The sequence below is a fragment of the Pituophis catenifer genome, unplaced genomic scaffold, assembly GCF_029215685.1.
Source record: "Pituophis catenifer annectens isolate HBS135680 unplaced genomic scaffold, rPitCat1.0.hap2 SCAF_12, whole genome shotgun sequence".
In the NCBI taxonomy this organism is placed as follows: domain Eukaryota; kingdom Metazoa; phylum Chordata; class Lepidosauria; order Squamata; family Colubridae; genus Pituophis; species Pituophis catenifer.
Genome location: NW_027256892.1, coordinates 13,521,247 through 13,529,977, shown reverse-complemented (window position 1 = coordinate 13,529,977; position 8,731 = coordinate 13,521,247). Strand labels below are relative to the sequence as shown.

General features: G+C 39.5%; 1 protein-coding gene across 1 annotated transcript in view; it reads left to right on the top strand.

The window, feature by feature from the left end:
- The first annotated feature begins 529 nt into the window (after positions 1-529).
- Positions 530-8,731, top strand: part of CDON (cell adhesion associated, oncogene regulated) — a 46,799-nt gene continuing 38,597 nt past the window's right edge. The window contains exon 1 of the mRNA XM_070952284.1: positions 530-551. The gene's annotated coding sequence lies outside the window, so the exon portion shown is untranslated. The remainder of the gene's footprint in view (positions 552-8,731) is intronic.

Here is an 8,731-nt window from a genome sequence, read left to right as displayed (position 1 = left end):
CCTCACCCCTTCCCCTTCCCGCTTTTCACCTCCGTTGGTATATTCCCATCCAAACCAATATAGAGAAGCTGGGGGTGGATGGGTAGGTAGGGTGAAAGAAGTGGGAGGAGCGAGAGACCTGGAAGGACAGCGCCGGTTGGCTGAGCATGAGCTGAGGGCGGGGCCCGGACGCGAGTTCGGCTTGAAGGAGGCCAAGGGGGAGGAGAAAGGGGAGAGGCGGCGGTTGGGGCGGGCGCGTGAGCGCGGCCGTGCACGCGAGCGATGGGCGGGGCTTCCTCCGCTGCGGGCGCCTGTAGCCGAGCCGGGCGCGCAGGCTCGGTGGCTCGCGCGTCGCCTCAGCCCGTCGGTCCGTCAGTGCGTGAGGCAGCTTCGCCCTGAACGGCGGCGGCGGCGGCAGGACGGGGACCAGGACCGTTCTGCTGGGTCGGCCGGTCGGTGTTGGATGGAGGCTCCCGTCCGCCTCGCCGGTTCTCACTGGAATGTCCTGGGGAGCGTCTGTCGAGCGGGAGCGGAGCCTCTCTGGGCGCAGCCAGCGCCGCGGCGGCTGAGAGGTGTGAGGGGGTGGGGTGGGGGGGGAGAGGACCCTGCTGGGTTGGCAGGCGGCGGGGGGCATCGGGGACGCGGGAAGCGCTCCAAGGTCGTGTGAACGCGCGCACGGGCTTCTTGGAACACGCGTGTCGGGGGATGGCGAAGCGCGGGGAAGGGATGCTCGTCTCGTGGGTTGCCCGACCTTGTTTTCATTCTTCGGGTCTTACAATTGGGGGGTGGGGGAGAAAAGTGACCTGCCATTCCCTCTGGGTGTGTGGGTGTGAGGAGGGTGGGTGTGTAGGTGTGTTTGCTCGTGCAAACTCCGACCCTAAAGGACTTGTAAGGTAGGGGAGTGGGGGGTGGGGGTGGCTGAGTGAAATCCTCCCACGGGCGTTCTCGTGGAAACCCACGGGCTGGCGGAGGCTGGCCAGCTTTCATCCCCGTTTGCAGCAAGGTTGGTGACATCCATTTGGCGAAGGGGTGGTTGGGGGGGGGAGGGGGAAGATGAAAGAGCGCTTGGCACCTTGGAGATAGATTTATGATCGCTTCTTCCGCCCCCCCCCCCCACCCACCCCCACCCTCACCCCCCATTCCGCGTTGAATTCCCCAACTTTTTGGGTATCCGAAACTTCTCTTGGTCTTTTCAGAAATGGGTTGGCGATATTCTAGGGGCGCATCTCTCTTTAGGATCGCGATTGTTGAGCCTGAAGGGAAAGGGGAGCTTTTGTCGGGTGGGGGGTGGGTGAGTTGTAAAGCCCCCCAAGAGCTTTCTTTAAGCCTTACGGCTTGCAGAGAGTGAGCTGGGTTTGAACCTCTGCAACAAAATCAACCTAAAATTCTTCTGACATCTTAAAAAGACTAGCAAGCATCTTGAAGGGTAGTTTTTCTGGGATATAATGCAGGTCATTTATTGCTTTGTCCTAAGAGACCAGTCGGTTTGCACCCATAGTTGCATCTTAATCATAGGGAAGATCAAAAGGAAAGGAAATGCAAGGAGTGCCAACTGTGATAATTCTTCATAGGGCCATTCAGATGTGCACATAAGTACCCATGGAAGACTAAATGGAATGGGAAGGGCTTTTCCCCCCCTTTCTATAAATCCTAGAACATTGAAAGGAAGGAGTTAAAAGTGATGTTTTTCTGATGCCAAAACATCTGCTCCCCTAAAGTTTAAAAGGGAGAGCAAAAAGAACAGTTACCTGTTTTTGAGCACATACTCTTGTGTGTGCAATTCTGTTGCAGTGCAAAGTGCATATGCAAAATAACACTGGAGTTTGTCAGGAGTTGCTGTTACTTCCTCCTTCCTATACATAATCAGGCAGTATGTATGAAAGGGAGTTGACCCTGCTTTACTGTTTCTTAACCCATGTGTAGCTTTTGTTTCCTTGACAGAATCGGAGATGAGTTAATTACTCTGTATGTATATCCCCTTGTATTTATTTCCTACCATAAGTTGACCTGTGCGAGCCATTGCTTTTTATGTTCTGTGTCCTTGTGAATAGTCTGTTATGGAACTTTTGATATCAAAATTTGTTTTTTCCTTCTTTAGTTTATCATAATCCATTTTTGGTTCATGTATCATATTGAAAAGTTATTTCTTAAATCTAGAAATTACTTCAGCGCTAACATTACTCCAGAGGCATGTGAGAAATAGAATAACCTTGTGTTAGCTGGAATTTGTTTCTGTTTACTATGGAGGATGAAACTTCTTTTCCATAACAAAATCCTAAAAAGAAGCAGATAATTGGATCCTGTGCAGTCCTTTTGATATTGATTTGATCAGAAAGTTGCTTTTGATAAAACCAAAGGCAGTGCCTGGCACTTCAATGAGAAACATGATTGAAAAGCTCAGTTGTCAACTTCAAACTGTTTAACTTTTGGCAAAGTTCTTTTTGAATGTGAAATTGTAAGCTGCATCTTGTTTTTCTTAAAGAGTATTTATAGCAGCAATATGTTGGGAGGTTTTTATTTGGGCGAAGATGAAACACCACATTTTGTCTGGAAACTTTAACTGTTTTTATGTGCTGCTCAACTAGGGAACATTCTTAGTAGGATCAAATTGCATTACTGCTATCTGTTATACACATGTCAAAATTGCATAGTGTCCAAAAAGTTGTGTGCAAAGAAAAACAAATCTAAAAAGGAAATTTTAGTTTCTTTGTATCCAATAAATCATCAACATAATTCATTTTGATTTGTGGGTTTACATAAGAATATTCCTTGTGTTAAGTGCTTTCAGCATATTAATCAAAAATACACAAGATTGAGAGAATGGTGGGGGGAGGGTCAGTTCTCATAAACAGAATTGAAATCTCTGATTACAGCCATACTCTATCTTGACACTTGTATTGCTTGTAACAGGTATATTACAGCTATGAGTTTAATTTCATTTTTGGCTGATATTTAATATAATTCAAATGTATAAAGTAAAAAAAATCCTCTTCTCCAAAATTGGATTTTGTTCTAGTTTGTTTTTTTTCATCACACTGGCCATGGTTGCAGGTGGTTTGACTTTGAAATAATGAAATTGATTTTGTTTAGACAGCATGCTTTGACAAGTTTAATAATACAGTAGTGGCTGGGTCTTGTATACAGTGGAATAAAACAGCCGTGCTACTTTTATAAAAGTCAAGGGAATTCAATATTGAATTCCTGGTGGGAGGCTTATAATTCTACATTTCTTCCATGGGATATTAAATTCATATAGAGCTGTTTTTGCATCTACGGTAGTATAAAGCATGAACTCATTTCTATTAGTTTTATTATGCATATGCTAAGTGCTATATTTTATTGTGTATAAATGACAGCTGTACTTTGATAACTGAAAACTATTTAGGACTAATTCTCTGCATTTTAAGGGATTCAGAAGTTCAAGGTATAAATATGCAGCATTTCATATGAGCCCTATTATTGGGGGATTTAATTTTAAAAGAGAAGCTGTAAAGGGAAAAAAGGAATCACTGCTGGTTTCTGTTAATACACAAAGAGCTAACCATGACTAACTACCTTGCTGTTAAAATGAAACCAGGCAGTATAGTATAATAAGAAACATTCAATGCAAAACGTATAGCATTTTGCATGATTCATGTTCAGTTATCCTTCAGTTTTTCAAGCTTAAAGCATAGAGTATCACTATCATTCACAATCTGATAATAGGACCGAGGTGATATTAATGTGGCTCTTTTAAAATCAAACTAATTATATTTGCCTGAAAGAGCCACATTAGTGTGATTCTAGCTCCCTGGTGTTTTTTTGGAGCCCTGGAGACAACCTAGTGAATAGGGTTGAAAATTCATTCTGTATTTGATTAAATGGAACAGACTCGCTGCTTCTTACCCCAGCGGGAGCTATGAGATCTCTTGATCCCCGAAGCGGCTCATAGACCCTGGGAATTCCATTAGCAAGCACCTGAAGAATTTCTGCCCTGCAGTGCCTTTTTTTTTTTTGTAAGGGAGCAGGGGGAGATGGTGGGGGAAATAGAACAAGAAGTATATCACTCTTGATGATAAATGGGGGAGGCTGAACTGAAGTAGAAGAATCCATGTGTTGGCAGATCTAAAATCAAGGCATGACTTAACAGCCCAACCTGAAAAAATAGTCAGACGCTAATGTTTAAAGTCAATCTGTGCTATACTGGGGGCACTAAAATTAGTTCATCCACACTTATTGAAATCATCTGATTTGATTCCTTGTTTCTTAGTCTGAAGAGGCAAACTCTTGGGGAAGGTATGTGAAAACAGACAATAGTACTTGTGAAGTGGGTGAGTTATTCTTTTTTTAATGAAATGTAATACAGTAGGCAGTGGCATATGCTTTTTGTAGTCTTTGCATATAAATAGGAAAGTGATCAACATGTTTAAAATATAGCTTTCCAACTCTTAAAAAGATAACATTCTAATAATTATAATACAAATTTGTGATTTCCTTGCAGAGCATTATTTTTATTATGCCTATTACAAATTTGTATTATGGTGAATTCTTGGTAAGCAATTAACTTCTCTTTCAGGAGAACGTAGTTTTCCAATATTTAATCAGTTCCAAATATTGTTTATTTTATATCTAGAATGCTGATAAATGTATATGTAGTAGATAATTGAATCTTATATGTAAAAATGAGATCTCTCAGGAAAAACATCCTTATTTCTATTAAGATGAGTAGTGCTTATTATCAGGTAGTAATTGTATAGTAAGAAGTGTTTCAGAACAAAGTAGTGATTTGTACTGTTAAAGATTTGTCTTATTTATGTTTCATTTTTATTAATGATATAGAGCCAGGTGGTTGTTGACTGGATACCTTATCCAATCATAATTACAAAAATAATCAGGAATTAGTCCTCTATTTTGTGAATATTTTTATGATAATTGTTTCTAATATGTAAACCCACTCTCTTTTGGCACAATCATTCACAATCTCTGCTTCTTTACTTGCCCCAATATTTTGACATTTCTTTTGACTCAAAGATTTAGGAAGCTTGCTTTTGAGCTTCTATAAACAAAACCTGCAGTTGACACACTGAAGCTCATATAAAACAACATTAGAGGGAATTTATTGTTTGAGTGACTTTTCAATGTTTAGCATTGGTAGATAGGATAAATATGTGAAGAAGTCAACTGGGATTACAAATTCATTTAATATTGTTCCAGTTTATCATTTGAAATGCTAACACTGATCATGTAATTGAATATATGATAAAAATGTATTTGTAATATAAGCTTTAAAAAGTGGTTAATTATCAACATAATAGATAGGATGTGTTTAACTATATTGAACAGCACTAAGCCTAATTTTCTAATTTTATCTTTAAACCACTAATCTGCTATAGTTTTGAAACCTACCATTTCAGAAATAATTGTTATAATCAGTGTGCAAGATTATTATATAGCTTTTCTAAATTTTTGCAGTTGAATGATATTATATTTCAGATCAAATATTTATTTTGAAAACCTTGAAGATCATTTTCTGCTTACCTGAAAATGTTCATCTATTTAATTTTGGTAGACCAGTTTATTTTGTTCTACAAATTTGTAAATGTTTACACTCTGCTCAGTTCTACAAAATGTTGACTATTCTGTGCTCCCTCTGCTGTTCACTTTCAGCATTGTAGTAAATACTCTGTATTCTCATGTTTTTGTATTAGGTCTGTTACCTAAAGCTTAAAACTAATTCACTAATGTTTGTCCATATGAGCAAGCATTGCATATGTCAAAATTATGTTAATCAGCAAGAATTCTTATTAGGTCTTTCTCTGTTGCTCCCAATGCAAGTTTGGACTTCAAACGTTGCCCTGTTTGTAGCATTAAAGAAGCAAATCTGATATTTTAAATTTGATGATTTTTTTTTTTGAGATAATTTATTCCATACTTCTATTCCTCTTTCTGATTCGCCAACTAATTCTCCCTTAAGTTCACAAGGAAAACAACATAGTGTATTAGAGGCACTGGTCATTTTAATGGGGACAAAAAGTTAAAAAATGTGAAAAAGTTTTCTGCTCATTTGATTCAACTATTTAAGAAGTTTCAGAAGAAAATTGTCATTCATTCTTGCAAGTGTACACCTCTTGTGCATTTGTCCATTAAACTGAGCATTTTATCCTATCCCATCGGATTATTTATTTCCTGCTATAAGTGATTGCAAAATAGCCGAGTATTCCAAGCATTTGCTTTTTAAGGAGATATTCCCATCAAGGTTTATGAGGACTGAATTAAATATCTGAACAACACTTAACAAGCATTTTTCAAGTATTTGATTTTAAGTCATGAAATGACTCTAGTATTAATTTTGATTTTGATAAAACACTTTCAACAGCAAAGTAACAAGACACTCATTTCTCTTTATTCTGATATGTAGGCCATAGACCATTGTTATGGCTATTATTTGAAAACTTGTGTATTTCTATGCCACATTATCTCTTACCTAGCATTCTATGCTGTATATACTGACAGTCAATTATATTGATATTTGCTTCTTCCTTTTTTTATATATTACTTTTTTCCTTTTTTTGAATATACTCATTTGCTTCATGAGTAGGAATTTAATATGATAGAAGACTGACATGAAAGAAAACACAAACAACATGTGGATGTAGTGTAAGCTAACTAGTTGTGAATGAGAATAAGTGACAAACGTGGAGAAAGCACCAGCCAAAGCACTGGGGTGCTGGCCTCTAGTGCAGTGGTTCTCAACCTTCCTAATGCCGCAACCCATTAATACAGTTCCTCATGTTGTAGTGACCCCCAACCAGGGGGGGTCTGTGGGCGTGGCTTATTTGTGGGCGTGGCTTGGAGGTCATGTGACTGGGTGGGCATGGCTAGCTGGTCAGGTGACCGGGTGGCCATGGCTATGTGTATAGGGACTACTCAAAGGGCTGAAAAAATTCATTTCTGACAGATCCTCGCACTTTTGACTGGTCCTCACACTTATGAACATCTTCACATTTATGCCCGTGCAGCATTCTTAACAACTGTGTCACTCATTTCACAACTGCTTCTCTTCACCATGGTGACAAGATAGGGCAAAAATGTAAAATGTGAGGACAGTCGTAAGTTCGAGGACTGGTCAAAAGTGCAAGGATCAGTCAAAAATAACTTTTTCAGCCCTCTGAGTAGTCCATATGCATAAAAGGATACAGCAATAGAGAGGGATGAAGGAAGGGAAGGGAAATTAGAGTAGGAGGGAGAGGAAGAGAGGGAGGAAGAGAGGAGGAGAAGGAGAAAGGAAGAGGAAGTAGGGAGGAAAAGAAGAGGGGGAGGAAGAGAAAGTAAGAAGGAAAGAAAAGAGAGGTGGTAGGTTTGAGGAGAAAGATTGCTGTACAATAAAAAAGATGAAAGGGAAGAAAGCCAACCCCAAACAAATATAAAGATATTAAGATAAAGAATGAATTGTTAAACTTTAAAGAATAAAAGAGAACAAATATGAATAAATAACAATAATTAGAAACGCACATACAAACATACAATGTATTTTCTTTGAACAGAGTATTTGGCTGGTTCACAAATTTAAACAGTGTTTAGTCATTTCAATTAAATTTACAATTTATATATTTCCTTTTTGCCATATTTATTCCTCATCTATTTTTGTAAAAAACCAATATTATCCTTCATCCTTCATCCTCATCTCTAATCTTAATCAAATTCAATTTTTCCCTTGTATTCTATATTATACCCCTTCCCATTGTCATATATTTTTATATCCATCCTCACATTGGTTAATTATGTAATATTACAGTTGTTTAATATAAATTCAACATTTTAATATAAATCAATTAGTTATATAACTACCTTTTTTGTATATTAATCAATATGAACATGAATATTCCAATTATTTCCATGCAATCCAATTTCTTACAAATCAATTAATTATATTTACCAATAATAATAAACCAAATAATTTCCCCCATATATTCCTCCAAACCACAACTTAACCATTTCTGCTTTCAGAAATATACAATTAATAGTATCTCAATTATTACAATTCCCTAGTTAAATAGAGCTTTTTTTCTTTTGTGTTTTAAAATCTTGAACTCTCCTCTTTTTCCCTAAATTTCCCATTGTTTGCACCTACCTTTTTTGGTGAGGAAAAAGAAAAGAAATCTGCCTGCCTAATTTTCCAACCTTGCAGCAACAGCAAAGCAGTTTCAGTTTCGTTTTCCAGCATAGCTAGGGGGGAAAAAATCTGCTCCAGGACTCTTTGCAAGCAAGCAGCAAAGCCCTGAACCCTGAGCAAAACAGCTGAGACAAATCAGCTGAGGGTCGGAGCCGATCTAATCAAGGGCTAATTAGCCTATGCTGAAGCTCCGCGGGCCAATAAAATTACAAAAAAACACCGAACTATTTGTTAAATTGCTGGCTCCCTCGCCCCTCGCCCACCACTATTTATTGGCAATAAATAGTGGTGCGGAGGGGCGGGGCAAGCCGGCAATTTAACAAACGGTTCGGCTTCACCACTGGCTATAGGGTGGCCCTTTGAAGCCCCACGGCAAGAATTTAAACCGTTTTTTTTCCTCTAGCCATCAGCTGGGACTCAGGAGGCAGCAATAGATTGGGGGTGGGCGGGGTAAGCGAACGGCCGGCGATCCAACAGAGCAGAGAGTGAGGGTGAGTGAAGGCATGGGGGGGGCGAGAGAGGGCTTTGACGACCCCTGTGAAATGGCCGTTCGACCCCCAAAGGGGTCGCGACCCCCAGGTTGAGAACCGCTGCTCTAGT